At 46.8% G+C, this 26648-nt stretch overlaps 17 non-coding genes and 6 pseudogenes across 17 annotated transcripts; all 23 read right to left on the bottom strand.

Moving 5' to 3' along the window:
* Positions 1-391: 391 nt before the first annotated feature.
* On the bottom strand, positions 392-510 carry LOC142991533 (5S ribosomal RNA). The gene has a single exon (XR_012960934.1). It is a non-coding gene; the product is annotated as a 5S ribosomal RNA (ribosomal RNA).
* A 245-nt stretch (positions 511-755) lies between these two features.
* Positions 756-874, bottom strand: LOC142991580 (5S ribosomal RNA). The gene has a single exon (XR_012960949.1). It is a non-coding gene; the product is annotated as a 5S ribosomal RNA (ribosomal RNA).
* Positions 875-1340: 466 nt separating this feature from the next.
* On the bottom strand, positions 1341-1459 carry LOC142991535 (5S ribosomal RNA; annotated as a pseudogene).
* Positions 1460-1916: 457 nt separating this feature from the next.
* On the bottom strand, positions 1917-2035 carry LOC142991610 (5S ribosomal RNA). The gene has a single exon (XR_012960978.1). It is a non-coding gene; the product is annotated as a 5S ribosomal RNA (ribosomal RNA).
* A 245-nt stretch (positions 2036-2280) lies between these two features.
* Positions 2281-2399, bottom strand: LOC142991518 (5S ribosomal RNA). Its single transcript, XR_012960919.1, has one exon. It is a non-coding gene; the product is annotated as a 5S ribosomal RNA (ribosomal RNA).
* A 446-nt stretch (positions 2400-2845) lies between these two features.
* LOC142991493 (5S ribosomal RNA) lies at positions 2846-2964 on the bottom strand. The gene has a single exon (XR_012960895.1). It is a non-coding gene; the product is annotated as a 5S ribosomal RNA (ribosomal RNA).
* Positions 2965-3426: 462 nt separating this feature from the next.
* LOC142991590 (5S ribosomal RNA) lies at positions 3427-3545 on the bottom strand. The gene has a single exon (XR_012960959.1). It is a non-coding gene; the product is annotated as a 5S ribosomal RNA (ribosomal RNA).
* Positions 3546-6601: 3056 nt separating this feature from the next.
* On the bottom strand, positions 6602-6720 carry LOC142991539 (5S ribosomal RNA). The gene has a single exon (XR_012960935.1). It is a non-coding gene; the product is annotated as a 5S ribosomal RNA (ribosomal RNA).
* Positions 6721-7177: 457 nt separating this feature from the next.
* Positions 7178-7296, bottom strand: LOC142991578 (5S ribosomal RNA). The gene has a single exon (XR_012960947.1). It is a non-coding gene; the product is annotated as a 5S ribosomal RNA (ribosomal RNA).
* A 439-nt stretch (positions 7297-7735) lies between these two features.
* On the bottom strand, positions 7736-7854 carry LOC142991607 (5S ribosomal RNA). The gene has a single exon (XR_012960975.1). It is a non-coding gene; the product is annotated as a 5S ribosomal RNA (ribosomal RNA).
* A 457-nt stretch (positions 7855-8311) lies between these two features.
* Positions 8312-8430, bottom strand: LOC142991563 (5S ribosomal RNA; annotated as a pseudogene).
* A 245-nt stretch (positions 8431-8675) lies between these two features.
* Positions 8676-8794, bottom strand: LOC142991512 (5S ribosomal RNA). The gene has a single exon (XR_012960913.1). It is a non-coding gene; the product is annotated as a 5S ribosomal RNA (ribosomal RNA).
* A 457-nt stretch (positions 8795-9251) lies between these two features.
* Positions 9252-9370, bottom strand: LOC142991504 (5S ribosomal RNA). The gene has a single exon (XR_012960905.1). It is a non-coding gene; the product is annotated as a 5S ribosomal RNA (ribosomal RNA).
* A 6618-nt stretch (positions 9371-15988) lies between these two features.
* LOC142991527 (5S ribosomal RNA) lies at positions 15989-16107 on the bottom strand. The gene has a single exon (XR_012960928.1). It is a non-coding gene; the product is annotated as a 5S ribosomal RNA (ribosomal RNA).
* A 245-nt stretch (positions 16108-16352) lies between these two features.
* LOC142991547 (5S ribosomal RNA) lies at positions 16353-16471 on the bottom strand (annotated as a pseudogene).
* A 448-nt stretch (positions 16472-16919) lies between these two features.
* On the bottom strand, positions 16920-17038 carry LOC142991552 (5S ribosomal RNA; annotated as a pseudogene).
* A 460-nt stretch (positions 17039-17498) lies between these two features.
* Positions 17499-17617, bottom strand: LOC142991489 (5S ribosomal RNA). Its single transcript, XR_012960891.1, has one exon. It is a non-coding gene; the product is annotated as a 5S ribosomal RNA (ribosomal RNA).
* Positions 17618-17862: 245 nt separating this feature from the next.
* On the bottom strand, positions 17863-17981 carry LOC142991594 (5S ribosomal RNA). The gene has a single exon (XR_012960963.1). It is a non-coding gene; the product is annotated as a 5S ribosomal RNA (ribosomal RNA).
* Positions 17982-18426: 445 nt separating this feature from the next.
* On the bottom strand, positions 18427-18545 carry LOC142991566 (5S ribosomal RNA; annotated as a pseudogene).
* Positions 18546-19005: 460 nt separating this feature from the next.
* On the bottom strand, positions 19006-19124 carry LOC142991494 (5S ribosomal RNA). The gene has a single exon (XR_012960896.1). It is a non-coding gene; the product is annotated as a 5S ribosomal RNA (ribosomal RNA).
* Positions 19125-19369: 245 nt separating this feature from the next.
* Positions 19370-19488, bottom strand: LOC142991556 (5S ribosomal RNA; annotated as a pseudogene).
* Positions 19489-19951: 463 nt separating this feature from the next.
* LOC142991530 (5S ribosomal RNA) lies at positions 19952-20070 on the bottom strand. Its single transcript, XR_012960931.1, has one exon. It is a non-coding gene; the product is annotated as a 5S ribosomal RNA (ribosomal RNA).
* Positions 20071-20315: 245 nt separating this feature from the next.
* LOC142991568 (5S ribosomal RNA) lies at positions 20316-20434 on the bottom strand. Its single transcript, XR_012960938.1, has one exon. It is a non-coding gene; the product is annotated as a 5S ribosomal RNA (ribosomal RNA).
* Between the last annotated feature and the right edge of the window lie 6214 nt (positions 20435-26648).

Genomic DNA, 26648 nt, shown 5'->3' with positions numbered 1-26648 from the left:
TTCCTTGTCACAGATATGGGCTTTTCAAGTTTTCTCCAGTTTCAAAAATTGATGACCAGGGTCAACATTTTTAGAAAATTTTCAATATTCCCCAATTTGCCCCAAATTTACACACATTAATGGCATTTCTGCCTGGATGCTGCGCACTTTCATCATCATCATCATCATCATCATCATCATCGTCACACAGTGGCTCGTGTACTTCACTTCTCATGTGCATTCAATCTTCTCATATTATGCCCATGTGCAATACTCATTTTCTGAATGTATGCTTTCATATAAGATAAGATAAGATACAACTTTATTCTCCCGAGGGAAATTGCGTGTTGACAGAAGGAGTGTAACATGAGGGAGGAGGACCAGGTGAGGCCTGCTGCTCAGAGGGCCAAAATGCTTACGGCACCGGGTATTCCCAAGCGGTCTCCCATCTAAGTACTAACCTGGCCCGACGCTGATAAGCTTCCGAGATCAGAAGAGATCGGGCGTGTTCAGAGTGGTATGGCCATAAACGAGGAGAGCAGCCACACAGAGGCTCTTTATAGGTGAGACAGACCCAGTTCAAGTCACCGTGTACACATGACTACACTCAAGTTCATGTATATCACAATTTACATGATGCCTTCATCAGAAGAACACTAACATTTCAGATAAGATAAGACACAACTTTATTCTCCCGAGGGAAATTGCGTGTTGACAGAGGGAGTGAAACATGAGGGAGGAGGACCAGGTGAGGCCTGCTGCTCAGAGGGCCAAAATGCTTACGGCACCGGGTGTTCCCAGGCGGTCTCCCATCCAAGTACTAACCTGGCCCGACGCTGATTAGCTTCCGAGATCAGACGAGATCGGGCGTGTTCAGAGTGGTATGGCCGTAAACGAGGAGAGCAGCCACACAGAGGCTCTTTATAGGTGAGACAGACCCAGTTCAAGTCACCGTGTACACATGACTACACTCAAGTTCATGTATATCACAATTTACATGATGCCTTCATCAGAAACACACATTTCTGGATAATGAAGTCTTACCTAATGAAACTGATAATCATCACATAGAACATACAGAGGGACCACTAACATCTCTGACGCTCACTTTCATCATCATCATCATCATCATCATCATCATCATCATCATCGTCACACAGTGGCTCGTGTACTTCACTTCTCATGTGCATTCAATCATCTCATATTATGCCCATGTGCAATACTCATTTTCTGAATGTATGCTTTCATATAAGATAAGATAAGATGCAACTTTATTCTCCCGAGGGAACTTGCGTGTTCACAGAGGGAGTGAAACATGAGGGAGGAAGACCAGGTGAGGCCTGCTGCTCATTGGGCCAAAATGCTTACGGCACCGGGTATTCCCAGGCAGTCTCCCATTCAAGTACTAACCTGGCCTGACGCTGCTTAGCTTCTGAGATCAGACGAGATCGGGCGTGTTCAGAGTGGTATGGCCGTAAACGAGGAGAGCAGCCACACAGAGGCTCTTCATAGGTGAGACAGACCCAGTTCAAGTCACCGTGTACACATGACTACACTCAAGTTCATGTATATCACAATTTACATGATGCCCTCATCAGAAACACACATTTCTGGATAATGAAGTCTTACCTAATGAAACTGATAATCATCATATAGAACATAAAGAGGGACCACTAACATCTCTGACGCTCACTTTCATCATCATCATCATCGTCATCATCATCATCGTCACACAGTGGCTCGTGTTCTTCACTTCTCATGTGCATTCAATCATCTCATATTGTGCCCATGTGCAATACTCATTTTCTGAATGTATGCTTTCATGTAAGATAAGATAAGATACAACTTTATTCTCCCGAGGGACATTGGGTGTTGACAGAGGGAGTGAAACATGAGGGAGGAGGACCAGGTGAGGCCTGCTGCTCAGAGGGCCAAAATGCTCACGGCACCGGGTATTCCCAGGCGGTCTCCCATCCAAGTACTAACCTGGCCCGACGCTGCTTAGCTTCCGAGATCAGACGAGATCAGGCGTGTTCAGAGTGGTATGGCCGTAAAAAAGGAGAGCAGCCACACAGAGGCTCTTTATAGGTGAGACAGACCCAGTTCAAGTCACTGTGTACGCATGACTACACTCAAGTTCATGTATATCACAATTTACATGATGCCTTCATCAGAAGAACACTAACATTTCAGATAAGATAAGATACAACTTTATTCTCCCGAGGGAAATTGCGTGTTCACAGAGGGAGTGAAACATGAGGGAGGAGGACCAGGTGAGGCCTGCTGCTCAGATGGCCAAAATGTTTACTGCACCGGGTATTCCCAGGCGGCCTCCCATCCAAGTACTTACCTGGCCCGACGCTGCTTAGCTTCTGAGATCAGACGAGATCGGGCGTGTTCAGAGTGGTATGGCCGTAAACGAGGAGAGCAGCCACACAGAGGCTCTTTATAGGTGAGACAGACCCAGTTCAAGTCACCGTGTACACATGACTACACTTACGTTCATGTATATCACAATTTACATGATGCCTTCATCAGAAACACACATTTCTGGATTATGAAGTCTTACCTAATGAAACTGATAATCATCACATAGAACATACAGAGGGACCACTTACATCTCTGACGCTCACTTTCATCCTCATCATCATCATTGTCACACAGTGGCTCGTGTTCTTCACTTCTCATGTGCATTCAATCTTCTCATATTATGACCATGTGCAATACTCATTTTCTGAATGTATGCTTTCATATAAGATAAGATAAGATACAACTTTATTCTCCCGAGGGAAATTGCGTGTTGACAGAGGGAGTGAAACATGAGGGAGGAGGACCAGGTGAGGCCTGCTGCTCAGAGAGGCCAAAATGCTTATGGCACCGGGTATTCCCAGGCGGTCTCCCATCCAAGTACTAACCTGGCCGGACGCTGCTTAGCTTCCGAGATCAGACGAGATCGGGCGTGTTCAGAGTGGTATGGCCATAAACGAGGAGAGCAGCCACACAGAGGCTCTTTATAGGTGAGACAGACCCAGTTCATGTCACCGTGTACACATGACTACACTCAAGTTCATGTATATCACAATTTACATGATGCCTTCATCAGAAACACACATTTCTGGATAATAAAGTATACCTAATGAAACTGATAATCATCACATAGAACATAAAGAGGGACCACTAACATCTCTGACGCTCACTTTCATCATCATCATCATCATCATCGTCATCATCATCATCGTCACACAGTGGCTCGTGTACTTCACTTCTCATGTGCATTCAATCTTCTCATATTATGCCCATGTGCAATACTCATTTTCTGAATGTATGCTTTCATATAAGATAAGATAAGATACAACTTTATTCTCCCGAGGGAAATTGCGTGTTTACAGAGGGAGTGAAACATGAGGGAGGAGGACCCGGTGAGGCCTGCTGCTCAGAGGGCCAAAATGCTTACGGCACCGGGTATTCCCAGGCGGTCTCCCATCCAAGTACTAACCTGGCCCGCCGCTACTTAGCTTCCGAGATCAGACGAGATCGGGCGTGTTCAGAGTGGTATGGCCGTAAACGAGGAGAGCAGCCACACAGAGCACCACGTTGTCCTTTCCGGCGACGTGTCAGATGTCCGTGGTGTATTCCGATATGAAGTAGAGCTGACGCTGCTGGCGGGCCGACCACGGCTCGGCCACCTTGGACATGCAGAACGTGAGCGGCTTATGGTCCACGAATGCCGTAAACTCTCGACCTTCCAGCAGGAACCTGAAATGGCGGACTGCCAACCAGAGGCCGAGGAGCTCTCTGTCAAACGCACTGTACTTGCGCTCCCTGGGGGTCAACTGGCGGCTGAAAAAGGCGAGTGGCTGCCAGGCGCCGTCGACCCATTGCTCGTGCACCGCTCCCACAGCATAATCAGACGCGTCCGTGGTGATAGCGATGGGGGCCTTGTGCGACGGGTGGGCCAGCATGGTGGCTTGGCTCAGGGCGGCTTTGGTGGCATCGAACGCGGCATCCCTCTCAGCCGTCCAGTCGACGGCCTGACCGGGGGACTTACCCTTAAGAGCCTCGTATAGCGGGCGCATAGTGTGGGCGGCCCGGCGGATGAACCGGTGATAAAAGGTCACCATCCCCAGAAACTCCCGGAGTGCACGAGCTGTGTGCGGTCTTGGAAAGGCGGACACGGCCTCCACCTTTGCCGGGAGGGTGGCAGCCCCCTCTTTGCTCACCAGATGTCCGAGGAATTGGATGGAGGGCAACCCGAACACGCACTTCGCAGGGTTGATAATCAAGCCGTGCTGGTCGAGCCTTTTGAAGAGATCCCGGAGGTGTACTTGGTGCTCTCCCTCCGAGGAGCTGGCAACGAGAATATCGTCTAGGTAAACGAAAATGAACGGCATGTCTCTTAGCGCCGAATCCATCAACCGCTGGAAAGACTGTGCAGCGTTCTTAAGTCCAAACGGCATCCGCAGGAACTCAAACAGTCCGAACGGCGTGACCACCGCCGTTTTGGGGATGTCTGCAGGGTGCACCGGGACTTGGTGGTAGCCCCGCACCAGATCCACTTTGGAGAAAACCAGTTTGCCAGCCAGATGTGCGGAGAAATCCTGGATGTGGGGGACCGGGTAGCGGTCCGGTGTGGTAGCGTCGTTAAGGCGGCGGTAGTCTCCGCACGGACGACAACCACCATCTGGTTTAGGGACGATGTGGAGGGGTGAGGCCCATGGGCTGTCAGAGCGGTGGATAATGCCCAGGCACTCCATGTTGGCAAACTCTGACCTGGCGACTGCCAGCCTGACAGGATTGAGCCGCCGGGCCCTAGCGTAGACCGGGGGGCCCTTAGTGTCAATGTGGTGTTCAACCCCGTGCTTGATGGTAGTGGCGGAAAAGGTGGGCTTCGTCAGGCTGGGAAACTCACCAAGTAGGCGTTGATATCTGTCCCCCTCAGCAAGAGAGCTGGAGAGTCCGCCGTATGTTGCCTCACCGCGGACACAAGCAAGCGAGGAGAATGTCAATGCGTCTACCAAGCGGCTGTTCTTGACGTCCACTAGTAGTCCGTGAGCGCACAGGAAATCCGCACCGAGGATGGGGAAGGAAATGTCGGCCGTAACAAAATCCCACGTAAACTGCCGGCCCTCGAGACACAGGTTCACAGTCTTTGTGCCATAGGTGCGGATAGGGGTGTCGTTAGCAGACGTCAATGGGGGGCCGTAGCCTCCGCTGGCGGTGTCACTCCTCGTGGCCGGCAAAATGCTCCTGTTAGCTCCGGTGTCGCAGAGGAAGTTACGCCTGGAGAGGGTGTCCTTAATGAATAGTAGTCTGCTTGTTGCACCCACGCTCACGGCTACAACTGAACGTGGGCCCTGTCGTTTCCCGCCGGTCCATAGTTGCAAGGGGGCCGGCATCTCTTAGCTTTAGCGCCGAAACGCGCATGGAAGTAGCACATGCCTGAATTTGTGCGGCCGTCAGCAGTCACAGGGTCTCCTGTAGTTAGCATTCCTCTGCTGGGGGGCATGTAGCTGCGCGTCGGGGCTAGCACCTCAGGGGCGAAACGCTGGGTAGCCAGGAAAAAGCGATCAGCCTCCTCGGCGAAAGCTCGTGGCTCCGTGATAGTTGTATTAGTTAAGGCTGTTTGCACGTGTGGCGGCATGTGCCGAAGGAACAGTTCCATGAACAGGAAATTTGGCTCTTCTTTACCTAGCAGGTTCAGCATCATCTCCATGTGCTCTGAGGGCTTACTGTCTCCGAGGCCGTGAATAGCGAACAGGCGTCGGGCTCGTTCCGGCCGTGACAGCTCGAAGGTTTTGAGCAGGAGAGTCTTGAATGCTGCATATTTCTCCAGGGCAGGAAGAGAAGTAATACACCCCACTGTCCGGGCCGCTGTAGAGCTCCCCAGTGCGGAGACGACATGGAAATAGCGTGTGTCGTCATCCGTTATCCCGCGGAGGGCGAATTGAGCTTCCGTCTGTGCGAACCATGCCGCCGCGGACGTCTCCCAAAACTCCGGCAATTTGAGAAAAACGGCCATGTTCAGTCCAGTCTCGGATACTTCGTCGAGACTCGCGTCAGGGTCACCAGTGTAGTGCCGAAGGACGGGAGTCGGAGGCGGCGTATTGAGTTTTAACGTCCACTTTATAGACATGCGGATTCACTCGTCTCGTACAATCAATACAGCAGAACAACAACACCTACGGACCGGAAGTCCTCGCCCTTTTAACCACCGTGGGGAACACACCTACCCACACCATAGTCCGAGGGGGAATTATGTATAATCACCACAATATCACAATTTACATGATGCCTTCATCAGAAACACACATTTCTGGATAATGAAGTCTTACCTAATGAAACTGATAATCATCACATAGAACATACAGAGGGACCACTAACATCTCTGACGCTCACTTTCATCATCATCATCGTCACACAGTGGCTCGTGTACTTCACTTCTCATGTGCATTCAATCTTCTCATATTATGACCATGTGCAATACTCATTTTCTGAATGTATGCTTTCATATAAGATAAGATAAGATACAACTTTATTCTCCCGAGGGAAATTGGGTGTTGACAGAGGAAGTGAAACATGAGGGAGGAAGACCAGGTGAGGCCTGCTGCTCAGAGGGCCAAAATGCTTACGGCACCGGGTGTTCCCAGGCGGTCTCCCATCCAAGTACTAACCTGGCCCGACGCTGCTTAGCTTCCGAGATCAGACGAGATCGGGCATGTTCAGAGTGGTATGGCCGTAAACGAGGAGAGCAGCCACACAAAGGCTCTTTATAGGTGAGACAGACCCAGTTCAAGTCACCGTGTACACATGACTACACTCAAGTTCATGTATATCACAATTTACATGATGCCTTCATCAGAAACACACATTTCTGGATCATGAAGTCTTGCCTAATGAAACTGATAATCATCACATAGAAGATAAAGAGGGACCACTAACATCTCTGACGCTCACTGTCATCATCATCATCATCATCATAATCATCATCGTCACACAGTGGCTCGTGTACTTCAATTCTCATGTGCATTCAATCATCTCATATTATGCCCATGTGCAATACTCATTTTCTGAATGTATGCTTTCATATAAGATAAGATAAGATACAACTTTATTCTCCCGAGGGACATTGGGTGTTGACAGAGGGAGTGAAACATGAGGGAGGAGGACCAGGTGAGGCCTGCTGCTCAAAGGGCCAAAATGCTTACGGCACCGGGTATTCCCAGGCGGTCTCCCATCCAAGTACTAACCTGGCCCAACGCTGCTTAGCTTCTGAGATCAGACGAGATCGGGCGTGTTCAGAGTGGTATGGCCGTAAACGAGGGGAGCAGCCACACAGAGACTCTTTATAGGTGAGACAGACCCAGTTCAAGTCACCGTGTACACATGACTACACTCAAGTTCATGTATATCACAATTTACATGATGCCTTCATCAGAAACACACATTTCTGGATAATGAAGTCTTACCTAATGAAACTGATAATCATCACATAGAACATACAGAGGGACCACTAACATCTCTGACGCTCACTTTCATCATCATCATCGTCACACAGTGGCTCGTGTACTTCACTTCTCATGTGCATTCAATCTTCTCATATTATGACCATGTGCAATACTCATTTTCTGAATGTATGCTTTCATATATGATAAGATAAGATACAACTTCATTCTCCCGAGGGAAATTGCGTGTTGACAGAGGAAGTGAATCATGAGGGAGGAGGACCAGGTGAGGCCTGCTGCTCAGAGGGCCAAAATGCTTACGGCACCGGGTATTCCCAGGCGGTCTCCCATCCAAGTACTAACCTGGCCCGACGCTGCTTAGCTTCCGAGATCAGACGAGATCAGGCGTGTTCAGAGTGGTATGGCTGTAAACAAGGAGAGCAGCCACACAAAGGCTCTTTATAGGTGAGACAGACCCAGTTCAAGTCACCGTGTACACATGACTACACTCAAGTTCATGTATATCACAATTTACATGATGCCTTCATCAGAAACACACATTTCTGGATAATGAATTCTTGCCTAATGAAACTGATAATCATCACATAGAAGATAAAGAGGGACCACTAACATCTCTGACGCTCACTGTCATCATCATCATCATCATCATAATCATCATCGTCACACAGTGGCTCGTGTACTTCAATTCTCATGTGCATTCAATCATCTCATATTATGACCATGTGCAATACTCATTTTCTGAATGTATGCTTTCATATATGATAAGATAAGATACAACTTTATTCTCCCGAGTGAAATTGCGTGTTGACAGAGGGAGTGAAACATGAGGGAGGAAGACCAGGTGAGGCCTGCTGCTCAGAGGGCCAAAAAGCTAACGGCACTGGGTATTCCCAGGCGGTCTCCCATCCAAGTACAAACATGGCCCAACGCTGCTTAGCTTCTGAGATCAGACGAGATCGGGCGTGTTCAGAGTGGTATGGCCGTAAAACAGGAGAGCAGCCACACAGAGGCTCTTTATAGGTGAGACAGACCAAGTTCAAGTGACCGTGTACACATGACTACACTCAAGTTCATGTATATCACAATTTACATGATATCTTCATCAGAAGAACACTAACATTTCAGATAAGATAAGATACAACTTTATTCTCCCGAGGGAAATTGCGTGTTGACAGAGGAAGTGAAACATGAGGGAGGAGGACCAGGTGAGGCCTGCTGCTCAGAGGGCCAAAATGCTTACGGCACCGGGTGTTCCCAGGCAGTCTCCCATCCAAGTACTAACCTGGCCCGACGCTGCTTAGCTTCCGAGATCAGACGAGATCAGGCGTGTTCAGAGTGGTATGGCTGTAAACAAGGAGAGCAGCCACACAAAGGCTCTTTATAGGTGAGACAGACCCAGTTCAAGTCACCGTGTACACATGACTACACTCAAGTTCATGTATATCACAATTTACATGATGCCTTCATCAGAAACACACATTTCTGGATAATGAAGTCTTGCCTAATGAAACTGATAATCATCACATAGAAGATAAAGAGGGACCACTAACATCTCTGACGCTCACTGTCATCATCATCATCATCATCATAATCATCATCGTCACACAGTGGCTCGTGTACTTCAATTCTAATGTGCATTCAATCATCTCATATTATGACCATGTGCAATACTCATTTTCTGAATGTATGCTTTCATATATGATAAGATAAGATACAACTTTATTCTCCCGAGTGAAATTGCGTGTTGACAGAGGGAGTGAAACATGAGGGAGGAAGACCAGGTGAGGCCTGCTGCTCAGAGGGCCAAAATGCTTACGGCACCGGGTATTCCCAGGCGGTCTCCCATCCAAGTACTAACCTGGCCTGACGCTGCTTAGCTTCTGAGATCAGACGAGATCGGGCGTGTTCAGAGTGGTATGGCCGTAAACGAGGAGAGCAGCCACACAGAGGCTCTTCATAGGTGAGACAGACCCAGTTCAAGTCACCGTGTACACATGACTACACTCAAGTTCATGTATATCACAATTTACATGATGCCTTCATCAGAAACACACATTTCTGGATAATGAAGTCTTACCTAATGAAACTGATAATCATCATATAGAACATAAAGAGGGACCACTAACATCTCTGACGCTCAGTTTCATCATCATCATCATCGTCATCATCATCATCGTCACACAGTGGCTCGTGTACTTCACTTCTCATGTGCATTCAATCTTCTCATATTATGCCCATGTGCAATACTCATTTTCTGAATGTATGCTTTCATATAAGATAAGATAAGATACAACATTATTCTCCCGAGGGACATTGGGTGTTGACAGAGGGAGTGAAACATGAGGGAGGAGGACCAGGTGAGGCCTGCTGCTCAGAGGGCCAAAGTGCTTACGGCACCGGGTATTCCCAGGCGGTCTCTCATCCAAGTACTAACCTGGCCCGACGCTGCTTAGCTTCCGAGATCAGACGAGATCGGGCATGTTTTTTTTTTTTTTCTTTTATTATCAAAAAATAAATATTTTTAACAAATACATTTTACACAAGTAAATACAAGTCATTTCAAATCAAATCAAATTATTTCCAACAATCCATAACACCATTCATCACATCTTTTTTTTTTTTTTTTTTTCCTTCACCCATCACCCCTCACCCTTGACCTATTGACATTTGCACCCCACCCTGATTTCCACACACAAATAGACAGTTATCTTCCAGCACCTTTTGTTTGAAATTCTTGTCCCCACCATCCCACAGCAGACTCACATTCCTTTTCATAAAGTTACAGAAAAAACTCCAGATGTTCACTTTTTTGTCCTCGAAATGTGAATAGTTTCTCCGAAGTCTGATGACATGTTTGGCATAACTCAGAATGTAATTGATAAGCCATTTGTTCACCCCTGCTTTCCTTTCCTTATACCCAAATAGAAAAAACCTCTCCCATTTTTCCTTTTCCGTGATTGTGACTCTACATTTTTGAAAGCATTGGTCCAGTTTCTCAAAAAACACTTTTAACTCCTTACATTCAAAAATAAAGTGCCTAAATGTCTCCACTTCCACCTCACATATATCACAAACCTTGCTGTTGAGTCTATTTATCTGGTTTAGCACCAAATTGACAAATATTCTATTGTGTCTGAGCCTGAAATTTGTATCAAAGCACTCTGATGAAATGAACTTCACATTTAGATCTGACCAAATGTGCTCCCTCTTAAGCCCATGGAACTGCCTTAGCCATACTTCCTCAGCTGCCGCTTTCTTCTTTTCCTTTCCCAAAAACACTCTATATAGTATCTTGGAGTTAACTGATCGTATGTCATGCTCTTTCCCTCCTTGGATGAGGGAGAAACTGACCAACTCCAGAGCCTTCTCTGCCCTCCTCCCCTTCACCAGCGCCACCCAGCTACGAGGTAACCCCTCTGAAATTCTCTGGCATAGTCTTTTGATCTCTATTGGTCTCACTTTCCCTAATCTTCCCCTGACCTCCTGGATTACTTCCTCCTGCAGAAATCCACCACCTCTTTGGATAAAGTGCTTCACCTGATTTAAACCTAGTTCCTCCAAGTACCTCCCTGAAAATACCTTCCCCTGACACCTTATTGCCGGATTTCTGAAAACTGGTTGGTGTAACACCTGCTCCGCAGTCTCACATCTAAACTTTAAATCCCCCAGTAAAATATTCCACGCTTCAAGTATTTCCCCTGTAAATGCATTAACCTGTGCTCTTTCCCTTTGCTCCGTTTCCCTACATAGATTAAACACTCCTCTATTATCCCACCCCTGTAGGCAAGAGTCGAGGCACTTCTGCCACGCGTAAATCTTTGCGTTTCCCATAAATTTCCCTAACAGTCGAATCCGTGCACTAAGCTTTTTACTTTTCAGGTCCACCAATTTCAAACCGCCCTCCTTCTGCCCATTGATGAGCACCTTCCTGGCTATCAAATGCTGTTTTTTATTCCAGATGAAAGCACTCATCATGTCATTCAGCTTTCCTATTACCCTGTCCGGCATTTCACAGACTCTTAGCGCATACTGACACTTGGACAGGAGGAGGGCGTTAGTTACTATCACTTTACCCCTTAGATTCAATTTCCTCCCGGACCAGAAATCCAATCGCATTTTGATTTTTCCCTCTATTTCACCCCACGTTTGTTTTGTTGCTGCATCTCGATTCTTACCTACGTATACACCCAAAACCTTCACCATTTCATTTCTCTTTACAAAATTCCATTTATTTACACAATCGAAACCATCACCAAAGCCCATTAGCTCGGTTTTTTCCGCATTGATTTTGGCCCCAGATACCCTCTCATAGCACTCTACATGCTGCAGCACCCTGTCTACACTCCTCTCATTCCTAACCGTAATACTTATGTCATCTGCGTACTGGTAGATTTTCGTGTCCGTTTTATCTTCCATTTCAATCCCCAAAATCCCTGGGTCCCTCCTAATGAGGGCAGACAAGGGTTCTGCCGCTATGGAGTATAACATAGCTGAAAGCGGGCATCCTTGCCTGATTGACCTCTCCAGAGCGAAGCTCTCAGTTAACCTCCCGTTTATTTTCACCCTACTGATGGCATTCCTATATATTAACCTAATCCATTTAGTGAAACCTTCCCCGAAACCCATCTTTTCCAGTGTTTTAAACAAAAAATCATGATCCACCCTATCAAACGCCTTCTCTAAATCAACCCCTATGTACAGCCCTCCCTTCTGATTCATTTTGTCAAAGATGTCCTGGATCGATAAGATGATGTCACTAATGTCTCTCCCTACCACACCATAACACTGACAGGGATTCACCACTGTGCCTATCACCTCCTTCAATCTGTTTGCCAGGATTTTAGCCAGTATTTTATAATCTGTATTTAGCAGACTAATTGGCCTATAATTCCCCAAATCACCTTTGTCACCCTTATTCTTATACACCACTCGGATTAGCCCCGTGAAGAAGTCCCCAGATGCTTTCCCCTCCCGCTCCATGCATTGAAAGATTCTCAGGAGAATTGGCTTCATCACCTGTTTAAAGGTGATGTAAAATTCCCCCGATAACCCATCCAGCCCTGGACTTTTGTTCTTATTCAAACCATTTATTGCTCTTTCCAATTCTTCCTCTGTTATGTTTTTATCACAGTCTGCTCTGTCATCTTCCCCTAATTTTTTTTCTATCCCTTCAAAAACACTGTGGTCTGTAGAGTTTACCTCCATCTTTGAAAAAAGTGTTTTAAAATGTTTATGAGCCACCTCCAGCATTTCCTCTGTCTTCTCCATTGTCTTACCCTCTTCATTTTTCAGGTTTTGCAGATGAGCTTTCTTTTGCTGTCTTTTTTCAAGCCCTAAAAAGAAACTTGTATTCTTTTCCCCTTCTAAAATATCCTTCATCCTCGATCTGATAGCTGCCCCTCTGCTCCGTTTCTTCTCAAGCTCATCTAATTGTTTTCTCAGCATGAGATATTTTAGATTGTTGAAGTTTTCCTCTGCAATCGACCTTTCCAGCTCTTTATTAATCTGGTCTCTTAAACTATACTCAGTCCTTCTTTCCTTCTCCATTTTATTTTTACAATAGTTTATTGTCACTTTTTTGATGTGCAATTTCACCTCCTCCCACCACTCCCCCATATTTATACAACCCTCACCCTGCAGTTCTCTTTTTCTTTCTTTCAGTAGATTTTCAACTTTCTCCCTATATTTTCCATCCAGCAAAACACTGTTATTTAAACACCATAACCCTCCACCTTTGTGCTCTTTCTCCCCCAGCTCCACCCATAACCTTGCATGATCGCTAAACCCTGTGAACTCATACCAGCATTTTGAAATCTTTTTTTCCAGCCCAGATGCTAATAGACATAAGTCAATCCTGGACTGTTTAAGTTTCCCCAGAACCGTCTGTCGTCTGGAAAAGCCCCTTTCTCCCATATTGCGCACCCTCCACAGATCTACCAGGTTGAAATAGTCAAAAAGCTCATTTAGCGATTTCCTACTTATATCACTTTTGTATGTATTGTTGCTTGATATATCCAATCTCGTAAGTGCACAGTTAAAATCCCCCACTACACAAATGTTCCCTCCCAAATGCGGTTTTAGTTGATCAAAGAAAATTCCACGCTTGTTGTCCTCATTCGGTGCATAAATATTCAAAAGTTTGTAAAGCACATTCCTGTAAATAAATTCAATACCGATCACCCTTCCCTCATCATCCTTCACTATTTCCTTAACATTTTGGATCTTATCTCCTTTAGCAAAAATAGCGACTCCGGCTCGTCCATTTACACCGTTGTTTGCCCACACTTTTCCAGCCCATGTATCCCTCAGATAGCTTCTCCACTCCCTTGTCCACTTAGTCTCTTGTACACAGAGGATGTCAAAAGTATCCACCCTTAAAACATCTCTCATCTTGTTAATACATCTTAAGCCGTTTGTGTTTTGCGATAGTATTTTTAACATTGTAAATACATAGAGATAAATCAGGCCCATCATCTTTATGCTACAGTTCACGTCTTACTTTTTCCTCTTTTTGATCCCCTTGTCTTCAGCATCCATTGCAGTCTTCTCTTCCCCAGCTCCTGGCTGTTTCCGAGGTCCATATCAGACTCCGAGTTCCCCGACTCTTGAGACCCCGTCAAGCATATCTCTGAGTCTGATTCTGGGGGTCGCTGAAGTTGAACAATTTTCACCTTCCTCTCCTTTCTCTCCGATGTATCCACACTCTGCCCCTCTGCTGCGTCTCCATGTCCCGGCACCTCAGCTGTCGATCCTCTCACCTCCATTCCTTGCTCTCCGTCCGACTCCAGTATGTCTCTTCCTTTCTCCGCTTCCCCCTCCGCACGATCCTTCTCGGTCTCCTCCCTCTCAGAGATATTCTCTCTCGATTCTTCCTGCTCCTCACGTTGCTTTCCTCCCGTCCCTGGAGCATGATCAACGTCCTCACAAACACATCTGCTGCTCTCCTTTTTGCAGCTCTGGCATTTGTTCCCTCTGCCCATGCACTCCCTTGCATAGTGCCCCTGCTCTCCACATTTTCTACAAAGGAAATCTGGACAGTCCCTCAGGATATGACCAGTCTGTATGCACTGTCTGCACACTTTCACCTGTTTGTCGTGCAAAACTCTGAAGAACTCTGCTCCAAAAGCCGTCTCAAACTTGGTCGAATATGGAAGTGATTGGACCGTCTCCGTGAATTTAACTTTCACGTATCTTGTTCCGTCAGCAATTCTAGTTCCCGGCCACATTCTCCTGATGATCGGGGATACTGCACTCACTCCCCAGCTGTTCAGCTTGCCCAGAATGACGCTGTCCGTGATATACGCCGGCAGCCCCAGAAACGAGACCACCAGCTCATCATTACATAACTCCTTGGACATGATCGCGGTCTGTCCAATTTTTCTGCCGTCCAATAGTCTTTCTTTCCCGTTCGGGTGATTCATTGTGATCTCATATTTATTTCTGCCCGTGTACCGGCAGGCGATGATTTTCCCACAAGTGTCTTGTATTGCCTGGATCAGCTCCATTGCGGTCACTTTATCTTCTCCAATCAGCTCCAGGGCGAGCGTTAAATTTTGCTGAAACTCTTCAGCTTTATCCTTAAAAATCCGTATCTCTTCCTCTCTGATGATTTCTCTCTCCTGCCCTCTTCCTCCTTGCGCATTTTCGGCTACGTCAGGAGCTGTCACCGCACGTGTGTCCTCCATTTCTCCCGTCATATTCTGACCGTCCACGGTCCTGTACGCCCGATCGTCTTCCACCATCGGCTCGTTTGCCTCGGCCGTCCGGTCCGGGCCCGGTGCAGCGACTCTGGCTCCCTTTCCTCTGGTTCTCACCATACTTGGAGCACAGTATAAACTATTTTCCATCAGGAAAAACCAAAACCAAACAAACAAATAAATAACTTAAAGTGTCCCCCAGACAGTCAAAACTGCTGGGGGTGGCTCCAAAAACAGAGCTATCAAAGAAACGAAAAATCTGGGCTTAAAGAAACGCCACAGTTCAAACTCAAAATCAAAATTGCCGCACAGGATCAGTCAAAATACACGCACGCCTGGAGCTCACACACACCTCCTCTTACTTCCGTGTTCAGAGTGGTATGGCCGTAAACGAGGGGAGCAGCCACACAGAGACTCTTTATAGGTGAGACAGACCCAGTTCAAGTCACCGTGTACACATGACTACACTCAAGTTCATGTATATCACAATTTACATGATGCCTTCATCAGAAACACACATTTCTGGATAATGAAGTCTTACCTAATGAAACTGATAATCATCACATAGAACATACAGAGGGACCACTAACATCTCTGACGCTCACTTTCATCATCATCATCATCATCATCATCATCATCGTCACACAGTGGCTCGTGTACTTCACTTCTCATGTGCATTCAATCTTCTCATATTATGCCCATGTGCAATACTCATTTTCTGAATGTATGCTTTCATATAAGATAAGATAAGATACAACTTTATTCTCCCGAGGGACATTGGGTGTTGACAGAGGGAGTGAAACATGAGTGAGGAGGACCAGGTGAGGCCTGCTGCTCAGAGGGCCAAAATGCTTATGGCACCGGGTATTCCCAGGCCGTCTCCCATCCAAGTACTAACCTGGCCCGACGCTGATTAGCTTCCGAGATCAGACGAGATCGGGCGTGTTCAGAGTGGTATGGCCGTAAACGAGGAGAGCAGCCACACAGAGGCTCTTTATAGGTGAGACAGACCCAGTTCAAGTCACCGTGTACACATGACTACACTCAAGTTCATGTATATCACAATTTACATGATGCCTTCATCAGAAGAACACTAACATTTCAGATAAGAAATGACAGAACTTTATTCTCCCGAGGGAAATTGCGTGTTGACAAAGGGAGTGAAACATGAGGGAGGAGGACCAGGTGAGGCCTGCTGCTCAGAGGGCCAAAATGCTTACGGAACCCGGTATTCCCAGGCGGTCTCCCATCCAAGTACTAACTTTGCCCGACGCTGATTAGCTTCCGAGATCAGACGAGATCGGGCGTGTTCAGAGTGGTATGGCCGTAAACGAGGAGAGCAGCCACACAGATGCTCTTTATAGGTGAGACAGACCCTTTTCAAGTCACCGTGTACACATGACTACACTCAAGTTCATGTATATCACAATTTACATGATGCCTTCATCAGAAACACACATTTCTGGATAATGAAGTCTTACCTAATGAGACTGATAATCATCACATAGAACATACAGAGGGACCACTAACATCTCTGACGCTCACTTTCATCATCATCATTATCATCATTGTCACACAGTGGCTCGTGTACTTCACTTCTCATGTGTATTCAATCTTCTCATATTATGCCCATGTGCAATACTCATTTTCTGAATGTATGCTTTCATATAAGATAAGATAAGATACAACTTTATTCTCCCGAGGGAAATTGGGTGTTGACAGAGGAATTGAAACATGAGGGAGGAGGACCAGGTGAGGCCTGCTGCTCAGAGGGACAAAATGTTTACGGCAATGGGTATTCCTAGGCGGTCTCCCATCCAAGTACTAACCTTGCCCGACGCTGCTTAGCTTCCGAGATCAGACGAGATCAGGCGTGTTCATAGTGGTATGGCCGTAAACAAGGAGAGCAGCCACACAGAGGCTCTTTATAGGTGAGACAGACCCAGTTCAAGTCACCGTGTACACATGACTACACTCAAGTTCATGTAAATCACAATTTACATGATGCCTTCATCAGAAGAACACATTTCTGGATAATGAGGTCTAACCAAATGAAACTGATAATCATCACATAGAACATAACGAGGGACCACTAACATCTCTGATGCTCACTTTCATCATCATCATCATCATCATCATCATCATCATCGTCACACAGTGGCTCGTGTACTACACTTCTCATGTGCATTCAATCATCTCATATTATGCCCATGTGCAATACTCATTTTCTGAATGTATGCTTTCATATAAGATAAGATAAGATACAACTTTATTCTCCCGAGGGAACTTGCGTTTTCACAGAGTGAGTGAAACATGAGGGAGGAGGACCAGGTGAGGCCTGCTGCTCAGAGGGCCAAAATGCTTACGGCACCGGGTATTCCCAAGCGGTCTCCCATCCAAGTACTAACCTGGACCGACGCTGATTAGCTTCCGAGATCAGACGAGATCGGGCGTGTTCAGAGTGGTATGGCCGTAAACAAGGAGAGCAGCCACACAGAGGATCTTTATAGGTGAGACAGACCCAGTTCAAGTCACCGTGTACACATGACTACACTCAAGTTCATGTATATCACAATTTACATGATGCCTTCATCAGAAGAACACTAACATTTCAGATAAGATAAGACACAACTTTATTCTCCCGAGGGAAATTGCGTGTTGACATGGGGGGTGAAACATGAGGGAGGAGGACCAGGTGAGGCCTGCTGCTCAGAGGGCCAAAATGCTTACGGCACCAGGTATTCCCAGGCGGTCTCCCATCCAAGTACTAACCTGGCCCGACGCTGATTAGCTTCCGAGATCAGACGAGATCGGGCGTGTTCAGAGTGGTATGGCCGTAAACGAGGAGAGCAGCCACACAGAGGCTCGTTATAGGTGAGACGGACCCAGTTCAAGTCACCGTGTACCCATGACTACACTCAAGTTCATGTATATCACAATTTACATGATGCCTTCATCAGAAACACACATTTCTGGATAATGAAGTCTTACCTAATGAAACTGATAATCATCACATAGAAGATACAGAGGGACCACTTACATCTCTGACGCTCACTTTCATCATCATCATCATCATCGTCACAAAGTGGCTCGTGTACTTCACTTCTCATGTGCATTCAATCTTCTCATATTATGCCCATGTGCAATACTCATTTTCTGAATGTATGCTTTCATATAAGATAAGATAAGACACAACTTTATTCTCCCGAGGGAACTTGCGTGTTCACAGAGTGAGTTAAACATGAGGAAGGAGGACCAGGTGAGGCCTGCTGCTCAGAGGGCCAAAATGCTAACGGCACCAGGTATTCCCAGGCGAACTCCCATCCAAGTATTAACCTGGCCCGACGCTGCTTAGCTGCTGAGATCAGAAGAGATCGGGCGTGTTCAGAGTGGTATGGTCGTAAACGAGGAGAGCAGCCACACAGAGGCTCTTTATAGGTGAGACAGACCCAGTTCAAGTCACCGTGTACACATGACTACACTCAAGTTCATGTATATCACAATTTACATGATGCCTTCATCAGAAACACACATTTCTGGATGATGAAGTCTTACCTAATGAAACTGATAATCATCACATAGAACATAAAGAGGGACCACTAACATCTCTGACGCTCACTTTCATCATCATCATCATCATCATCATCATCATCATCGTCACACAGTGGCTCGTGTACTTCACTCCTCATGTGCATTCAATCATCTCATATTATGACCATGTGCAATACTCATTTTCTGAATGTATGCTTTCATATAAGATAAGATAAGATACAACTTTATTCTCCCGAGGGACATTGGGTGTTGACAGAGGGAGTGAAACATGAGGGAGGAGGACCAGGTGAGGCCTGCTGCTCAGAGGGCCAAAATGCTTACGGCACCGGGTATTCCCAGGCGGTCTCCCATCCAAGTACTAACCTGGCCCGACGCTGCTTAGCTTCCGAGATCAGACGAGATCAGGCGTGTTCAGAGTGGTATGGCCGTAAACGAGGAGAGCAGCCACACAGAGGCTCTTTATAGGTGAGACAGACCCAGTTCAAGTCACCGTGTACACATGACTACACTCAAGTTCATGTATATCACAATTTACATGATGCCTTCATCAGAAGAACACTAACATTTCAGATAAGATAAGATACAACTTTATTCTCCCGAGGAAAATTGCGTGTTCACAGAGGGAGTGAAACATGAGGGAGGAGGACCAGGTGAGGCCTGCTGCTCAGAGGGCCAAAATGCTTACGGCAGTGGGTATTCCCAGGCGGTCTGCCATCCAAGTACTAACCTGGCCCGACGCTGATTAGCTTCCGAGATCAGACGAGATCGGGCGTGTTCAGAGTGGTATGGCCGTAAACGAGGAGAGCAGCCACACAGAGGCTCTTTATAGGTGAGACAGACCCAGTTCAAGTCACCGTGTACACATGACTACACTCAAGTTCATGTATATCACAATTTACATGATGCCTTCATCAGAAACACACATTTCTGGATAATGAAGTCTTACCTAATGAAACTGATAATCATCACATAGAACATACAGAGGGACCACTTACATCTCTGACGCTCACTTTCATCCTCATCATCATCATCATCATCATCATCATCATCGTCACACAGTGGCTCCTGTACTTCACTCCTCATGTGCATTCAATCATCTCATATTATGCCCATGTGCAATACTCATTTTCTGAATGTATGCTTTCATATATGATAAGATAAGATACAACTTTATTCTCCCGAGGGACATTGGTTGTTGACAAAGGGAGTGAAACATGAGGGAGGAGGACCAGGTGAGGCCTGCTGCTCAGAGGGCCAAAATGCTTACGGCAGCGGGTATTCCCAGGCAGTCTCCCATCCAAGTACTAACCTGGCCCGACGCTGCTTTGCTTCCGAGATCAGACGAGATCAGGTGTGTTCAGAGTGGTATGGCCGTAAACGAGGAGAGCAGCCACACAGAGGCTCTTTATAGGTGAGACAGACCCAGTTCAAGTCACCGTGTACGCATGACTACACTCAAGTTCATGTATATCACAATTTACATGATGCCTTCATCAGAAGAACACTAACATTTCAGATAAGATAAGATACAACTTTATTCTCCCGAGGGAAATTGCGTGTTGACAGAGGGAGTGAAACATGAGGGAGGAGGACCAGGTGAGGCCTGCTGTTCAGAGGGCCAAAATGCTTACGGCACCGGGTATTCCCAGGCGGTCTCCCATCCAAGTACTAACCTGGCCCGACGCTGCTTAGCTTCCGAGATCAGACGAGACCGGGCGTGTTCAGAGTGGTATGGCCGTAAACGAGGAGAGCAGCCACACAGAGGCTCTTTATAGGTGAGACAGACCCAGTTCAAGTCACCGTGTACACATGACTACACTCAAGTTCATGTATATCACAATTTACATGATGCCTTTGTGACATACCCCCCATTTAGTCTTTTCTTTGGTCCCTTTTCCATTAAGTTGTGGCCTTTTATTTTCTTTTGTTACGATGTTGTTGCATGTTTTGGCCAGAAGTGGCGCTGTAGTACTGGGATATAATGCAGTTGCATAACGGTGAGAGAGAGAAGAAGTAGCCACTGAGAACGGAAGGCGGGAGATGTAAATGGTGAAGTGAGCTGTATTGTGGAAACTTTGGATTAAACAAAAAACTTTTCCCAGCACGCCGTTGAGAGTATTACTTTCTTCAAGTGTGCAACAAAATTGGCGCCCGAACAGGGACTCAACGTGATACAAAAAAGAAGTCTGAAGAAAAAAAAAAAGAACGAATGTTGGAACACGCAAAATGGAGCTGGAGCAGTTACAGGATCAGCTAACGGAGCTACTGTGTCGGCTAAACGTGGAACAGCTAAAAGAAGTGTGTATCCGAGCAAAGTTTCATCAGACAAGGAGAAGAAACACACGTTGATCCGAGCAATTAATGAGTCAGTAGAGAATGCTTTTGAAGTGGAGGAACAAGATGTAGCAGAGACATTTGGGCAAGAGTTGTTAGCTACAGCTAAGCGATTGAGAGAAAACGCGCCCAAACCAGAGAGGTATGATAAAAATGAAGAGGAGCTACAAAAGCTACAAAAACAGTATGCTGAAATGCAGTTGACATTCCAGACGTCGACCAAAATGCTCGAGGAGGAAATGAGTCGGCTTCGGGAAAAAATGAACAGGACGGCTAGCCCGCCAGAACTCCCATTCTCCAGAGCCCCTGAAGTGGTTATCAGACGCGAGTTTCGGATTAATGGCCAGATAGGTGAATTGGGGCAGAAAGACAAGTTATCATACACTAACCTCATGTACCAAATAGACTCTGAAAAACGTAAAGGCCACAGTGATGTAGAAATTGTTGAAGCCGTAGTAAAAGCTGCTACACCAGGGCTCAGTTTACGTGATATGCTGGAAGCCAAAAATAATTTGACACTCGTGCAGTTGAAGACGATTCTTAAAGCCCATTTCAAAGAAAACAACACTACAGATATGTTCCACAGACTCATTAACATAACTCAAGATGCAAAAGAATCCCCTCAGAATTTTCTTTTTCGTGCAGTTGAACTCAAAGAGAGGCTACTGGCGGCTGCAGAAGATGCCAGCTCAGATGTACAGTATAGCCCAGACCTCATTCAGAAGAAGTTTCTTAGGTCAGTCAGTACAGGACTACTGAGTGATAATGTTAAAATGCAGCTGAAACCTCACCTAGATGATCTAGGAGTGACTGACGAGATATTGATAGAGAAAATGAATGATGCTGCTGCTGTTGATTGGGAGACACAGCAGAAATTGAAGAAAAGTATCCCAAATAAGCCAGCCAGAATAAATGAGCTAAAAACAGAAACAACTACTTACCAGCTGTATAGTGACAGGGAAACAGACAATGACCAGCCATCTGAACACAGCACTTCAGTCAAGGCCAGTGTTAAAAGTCAGAAGATAAAAACTCCAAAAAGCTCTTCAGAAACTGAACTGATGGATGCAGTGAAACAGCTGAGAGAGGAAGTGGCTGAGCTGAGGAAGAATGTTCAGTACTCAGCACGACCATCTCACCAGTTCCAAAACAGAGGGAAGAGGGCATGCAGAGGATGTCAAGACCGGGGTGAAGAGGAACAGTGTGACCACTGCTTCAAATGTGGCCTGAGTGGACACCTCTCAAGAGGATGCAGAGGCCAAAGGAACTCAAGAGGCAACACTGATTCAGCTAATATCAAAGGACAGACTGTAGAATGTACCTCCCCTGACACTCAAGAACAGCATAGCAGGTCACTCAACACCCCTACTATTCTTAGAGAAAGCATTGTACAATTAGAAGAGAGACTGCGAGCAGAAAGGTGTTCCCCAGGTGGAAGATTGGCAGGTTCTGCTTATATTAGCCACATCTCCCCTCGTCACCATTCACAGCTGCTGAGACTTATTGGAAAGAAGTGCATGGTGAGTTGCTACCTAGATGGGGTGAAGACTCAAGCCTTATGGGACACTGGATCGCAAGTCTGCCTTATCAATGAGACCTGGAGGAAGAACTGCATCCCAGAGGTGAAGGTACGGAGCACTGAAGAACTCCTCGGCCCTGGTCCTTTTGTGGGGAAAGCTGTCAACCAGACCGACATCCCTTTCCTAGGCTGGGTGGAGGTCACGTTCCACCTAGACCCATCACATGCTCCAGAGTTCACGCTTCAGGTGCCCATGCTCGTGACAGGTGAGAAAGGAGCAGCAGAAGAGCCAATCATTGGTTACAATGTAATTGAACTGTTGTTAAAGAATGGTGTGGAGGGTCCACATGAAGTAATAACACAGGCTGTGAGCACAGCTTTCTCTTTTAGCTGTAAAAAGACTGAAATGTTAGTGAAAATTATTCAAAACAGTGACCCTGAGTGCAGTGACGGCCTAGTGAGAGTGGGCAGGCAGAAGGAAGTGATCCCAGCAGGTCAGGTGAGAACTATAAAATGTGCTGTGAGAACAGGTCCTCTACTGTCCAGTCAAGAAGCCCTTTTTCTGCCTGATGAACATGCCCCCTGGCCAGATGGCCTGAGAATGTCAGAGAGCATGATGACTCTTAGCGAAGGGACATATTCTCGCATAGCACTGCCCATCACCAATAACACCTGTCATGATGTCACCCTGAGCCCACGCACAGTGTTGGGGCAGGTTCAACTGGTCAAAGCTGTCTATCCAGTGGACGCCAAGCCAGTCACTCCTCGACCAGCTTCTCCAGTCGAACGTCCAGAGGTCAGCAGGGAGGATGAGCCTGAGCCTGATGGAAGGACAGCGGTGGACGAGGAAAGGTGGGACCCACCAATCACACTGATTCACCTCCCCCTTGCTCAGCAGCGACAAGTGAAGCAGATGTTGAGGGAGGAATGCAGAGCGTTCGCCAGAGACGATGATGATGTGGGATACATCCCTTCCCTACAACTGAAAATCAGACTCACAGATACAACACCGGTAAGACGTACCTATGTGTCTGTGCCTAAGCCACTTCACAAAGAAGTAAAACAGTACTTAGAAGACTTGTTAAATAGGGGCTGGATCCAAAAATCTAGGTCACATTACTCATCTCCCATTGTCTGTGTGCGGAAAAAAGATGGGAACCTCCGTCTGTGCTGTGACTACAGAGAACTCAACCGTAAGTCTCTGCCAGATCGCCACCCTATTCCCCGCATTCAAGATATGCTAGATAGTTTACATGGGAGTGCATGGTTTTCAGTGTTAGATCAAGGCAAGGCCTACCATCAGGGGTTCGTGGAAGAAAGTAGTAGACCACTCACAGCTTTTATAACACCCTGGGGCCTATATGAGTGGATCCGAATCCCTTTTGGCTTGTCTACAGCACCCTCCGAATTCCAGCGCAGCATGGAGGAGTGTCTATCTGGACTCAGAGATGAAATTTGCGAGCCATATCTAGACGATAATCTGGTTCATAGCCAAACATTTGATAATCACCTGAAAGATGTGAGAAAAGTGCTTCAGCGCTACCAACAGCACGGGGTGAAATTGACTGCAAAGAAATGTGAGCTCTTTAAGAACCAGGTCAGATTTCTGGGAAAGATCGTATCGAAGGAAGGCTACACAATGGATCCTGCAGAAGTAGCCCCAGTGCAAGAGATGAAGCAGAGGAAGCCAGCGACAGTGGGTGAGGTGCGGAAAGTGCTAGGATTCATCTCATACTACCGAGCCTATATCCCAAACTTCTCTCGCATAGCTAAGCCTCTCTATGCACTGCTGTGCGCTGAGATACCAGGCAGTGAGACCCCTAAAGGCACAAAGAAGCAGAAGGCTGGGGTGAGAAAGACAAAGCAAAGCCAGGTACCCTCACATCAACGTATCAGGTGGACAGAAGAACACAGTACAGTTCTCAGTCAGCTGATAGATTACCTCTCCAGTCCTCCTGTGCTGGGCTACCCAAACTTTGAAGAACCGTTCATTATGCATTGTGATGCGTCCCAGGATGGACTTGGAGCGGTGCTCTATCAAAAACAGGAGGGAAGGTTAAAGGTCATTGCGTATGGCTCCCGCACACTCTCTGCTCCAGAGAAGAATTACCATCTACATTCTGGTAAGCTAGAGTTTTTAGCAATGAAATGGGCTATATGCGAGAGGTTTAGGGATTATTTGTATTACACTCCATCGTTTGTAGTATATACAGATAATAACCCTCTGACATATGTGCTGACAACAGCTAAATTGAATGCCACGTTGCTGAGATGGGTGGCTGAATTGGCAGACTTCAATTAAGTACAGGCCAGGGAAGTCTAACTCTGACGCAGACGGGCTATCGAGAATGCCCCTTGACATAGAGAAGTATATGCTAACCTGTTCACAAAAGATACAGTCTGAGATCTTGGCCAGTGTCTCCAAAGGGTTGTCAGTTCACCAGGTGGAGAGAGAGCCGTTGCTGTGTCCAGTGACCATCACCACAGCCATCGCAGAGCTGAGCAGTGAGCCGCGGATGAACGCAGCAAAGCAGATCGCCCCTCAAGCACTGAGAGCCGCTCAAGACGAGGATCTACTGCTGAAGCAGGTGAAACAGCAGGTCGCACAACAGCAGTGGCCGAGGGTGAAAGACACTCACAGTGAGTTGGCAGTGTTTGCAAGGGAGAAAGCGAAGTTGGTGATTGATGCTGAGGATGTTCTCCGGCGACAGACAGCAACACGCACACAACTGGTTGTGCCTCCAAAGTTCCGTCCCCTCATCCTGAGAGAGCTGCATGAAGAGATGGGACACTTGGGCGTTGAACGGACACTCCATCTGATCCGTGAGCGTTTCTTTTGGCCTCATATGCAGAGAGACGTTGAGCATCACATCAACAAGGTCTGTAGCTGTGTGAAACGGAAAAGACCACAGAAAGCAGTAAGAGCACCACTTACCAGTATTGTGACAACATACCCCTTTGAGCTGGTCTCAATTGACTTCATGCACCTAGAGAAGTGTAAAGGAGGATATGAGTACATTCTGGTGGTCATGGACCATTTTACACGATTCGCTCAGGCGTATGCATGTACTAACAACAGTGCTCGAACTGCAGCTGAGAAGATATTCGGTGACTTTGTCCTCAAATTCGGCTTCCCCACGAAATTACACCATGATCAGGGTAGAGAATTAGAGAATAAGTTGTTTGCAGAGCTCCAAAAATACTCTGGCATCCAAGGTTCTCGCACCACCCCGTACCACCCCCAGGGGAACGGTCAAGTGGAACGCTTCAACCGCACCCTGCTGGCCATGTTGCGTAACCTAGATGACCAAGCTAAAGCAGATTGGAAGAATTCTCTTGCCAAAGTAATACACGCCTACAATTGCACGCGCAATGAGTCCACTGGATAGGCACCATATTACCTGCTCTTTGGTCGTAACCCCAGATTGCCTATTGACATCATGTTCAGTATCCCCCACAGTGATGGCAGTGCATCTCATGATGACTATGCCAAGAAATGGAAACAGAGGATGGAGGAGGCGTACCAGTTAGCCTCCAAGGCTGCGAAGGCAAGCGGAGAGAGGGGGAAAAACCTGTATGACCGGAAGGTTCAAGGTGCAGAGCTGTATCCTGGCTGCAGAGTTCTCATTAGGAACTTGACTGAAAGAGGTGGACCCGGAAAACTCAGGTCATTCTGGGAAGACAAAGTCCATGTAGTGGTCAAGAGAAAACACCCAGAAAGTCCAGTTTATGAAGTACAACCAGAGGATGGCCAGGGCCGCACCAGAGTGCTTCATCGAAATCTGCTGCTCCCCTGTGACTTCCTGCCAGTTGAGTCACACAAGCCTGAAAAGAAAAGAGGTGAGAGACCACACAAAGAGAAAAAGACACCGACAAAACAGAATGCAGAACCCGAGTGTTCATCTGACTCTGAAGAGGATGACTGGCGATGCATGTCCAGATGGCCCCAAGGAGACTCCGCAGCACAAACCAGAAGGAACCTCAGACCAGAGGCTACAGAGTTTCAGCCACGGGCTGCAACACCAGCACCTGAGGGAGACGATGTGATGGGAGAACAGACCCTGTGGACATCAGACACGGACAGAGAGCAAGAAGAACAGATCG

This window comes from Genypterus blacodes, unplaced genomic scaffold (assembly GCF_046128005.1).
Source record: "Genypterus blacodes isolate CSIRO-AG114 ecotype Tasmania unplaced genomic scaffold, CSIRO-AGI_Gbla_v1 ptg000019l_1, whole genome shotgun sequence".
Lineage (NCBI taxonomy): Eukaryota > Metazoa > Chordata > Actinopteri > Ophidiiformes > Ophidiidae > Genypterus > Genypterus blacodes.
Note: the sequence above shows the minus strand (reverse complement) of the source record. Positions and strands in the feature narration are given on the sequence as shown.